The sequence below is a fragment of the Oncorhynchus keta genome, chromosome 17 (assembly GCF_023373465.1).
Source record: "Oncorhynchus keta strain PuntledgeMale-10-30-2019 chromosome 17, Oket_V2, whole genome shotgun sequence".
Taxonomy (NCBI): Eukaryota; Metazoa; Chordata; class Actinopteri; order Salmoniformes; family Salmonidae; genus Oncorhynchus; species Oncorhynchus keta.
The window spans coordinates 34,495,982-34,498,685 of record NC_068437.1 but is presented as its reverse complement, the minus strand read 5'-3'; the positions used below and the strand labels follow the sequence as shown (position 1 = coordinate 34,498,685).

Below are 2,704 nucleotides of genomic sequence, written 5' to 3'. Positions count from 1 at the left end.
CACCCACACAGAAACCTCACCATCACCACACCATCACCACACAGTAACCTCACCATCACCACACCATCACCATCATCACACCATTACCACACAGTAACCTCACAGTAATCACCTAAGCATCACCACACCATCACCACACCATCATCACACCATCACCATCACCACACCATCATCACACCATCACCACACCATCAACACACCATCACCTCACCATCATCACATCATCACCTCACCATCATCACATCATCACCTCACCATCACCTCACCAACATCATCACACCATCACCACACCATCACCACACCATCACCTCACCATCATCACACCATCACCACACCATCACCACACCATCATCACACCATCACCCACACCATCACCACACCATCACCATACAGAAACCTCACCATCACCACACCACACCACCATCATCACACCATCACCACACAGTAACCTCACCATCACCACACCATCACCATCACTATCATCACACCATTACCACACAGTAACCTCACCATCACCACACCAACACCACACCATCACCTCACCATCACCACACCATCATCACCACCACACCATCATCACACCATCACCACACCATCACCACACCATCATCACACCATCACCACACAGTAACCTCACCATCACCACACCATCATCACACCATCACCACATCATCACCTCACCATCACATCATCACCACCAACCTCACCATCACCACACCATCACCATCACCACCACCACACCATCACCCTCACCACACCATCACCACCATCACACCATCACCTCACAGTAACCTCACCATCACCACACCATTACCACACAGTAACCTCACCATCACCACACCAACACCAACACCACACCATCACCTCACCATCACCACACCATCATCACACCATCACACCATAGCCACACCATCACCACACCATCACCATCACCATACCATCATCACACCATCACCATACCATCACCTCACCATCACCACACCATCACCTCATCACCACACCATCATCACACAGTAACCTCACCATCACCATCATCACACCATCACCCACACCATCACCACACAGTAACCTCACCATCACCACACCATCACCATCATCACACCATTACCACACAGTAACCTCACCATCACCACACCACCATCATCACACCATTACCACACAGTAACCTCACCATCACCACACCAACACCACACCATCACCACACCATCACCACACCATCACCACACCATCATCACACCATCACCTCATCACCACACCATCATCACACAGTAACCTCACCATCACCATCATCACACTATCACCCACACCATCACCACACCATCACCACACAGAAACCTCACCATCACCACACCACCATCATCACACCATCACCACACCATCACCACACAGAAACCTCACCATCACCACACCATCACCACACCATCACCACACAGTAACCTCACCATCACCACACCATCACCATCATCACACCATTACCACACAGTAACCTCACCATCACCACACCAACACCAACACCACACCATCACCTCACCATCACCACACCATCATCACACCATCATCACACCATCACCATCACCACACCATCATCACACTATCACCCACACCATCACCACACCATCACCACACAGAAACCTCACCATCACCACACCACCATCATCACACCATCACCACACAGTAACCTCACTATCACCACACCATCGCCATCACTATCATCACACCATTACCACACCATCACCACACAGAAACCTCACCATCACCACACCATCACCACACCATCACCACACAGTAACCTCACCATCACCACACCATCGCCATCACTATCATCACACCATTACCACACAGTAACCTCACCATCACCACACCAACACCACACCATCACCTCACCATCACCACACCATCATCACACCATCACCATCACCACACCATCATCACACTATCATCACAACATCACCACACAGTAACCTCACCATCACCACACCATCATCACACCATCACCACACCATCACCACACCATCATCACACCATCACCACACCATCATCACACCATCACCACACCATCACCACACCATCATCACACCATCACCACACCATCACCACACAGTAACCTCACCATCACCACACCATCACCATCACTATCATCACACCATTACCACACAGTAACCTCACCATCACCACACCAACACCACACCATCACCTCACCATCACCACACCATCATCACACCATCACCATCACCACACCATCATCACACCATCACCACACTATCATCACACCATTACCACACAGTAACCTCACCATCACCACACCAACACCAAACCATCACCTCACCATTATCACACCATCACCATCACCACACCATCATCACACCATCACCACACCATCATCACACCATCACCACACCATCATCACACCATCACCACACCATCATCACACCATCACCACACCATCACCACACAGAAACCTCACCAACACCATCACCACACCATCATCACACCATCACCACCATCACATCATCACCTCACCATCACATCATCACCACCAACCTCACCATCACCATCACCACCACCACACCATCACCCTCACCACACCATCACCACGATCACCATCACACCATCACCTCACCATCACCACACCATCATCACACCATCACCATCACCACACCATCATCACACCATCACCACACTATCATCACACCATTACCACACA

General features: G+C 50.3%; 1 long non-coding RNA gene across 1 annotated transcript; it reads right to left on the bottom strand.

The window, feature by feature from the left end:
- Nucleotides 1-1,604: 1,604 nt before the first annotated feature.
- LOC127908264 (uncharacterized) lies at nucleotides 1,605-2,441 on the bottom strand. The gene is made up of 3 exons (XR_008066518.1): nucleotides 2,372-2,441; nucleotides 2,106-2,194; nucleotides 1,605-1,679 (listed from the first exon to the last, which is right to left on the bottom strand). It is a non-coding gene; the product is annotated as an uncharacterized LOC127908264 (long non-coding RNA).
- Nucleotides 2,442-2,704: the final 263 nt, after the last annotated feature.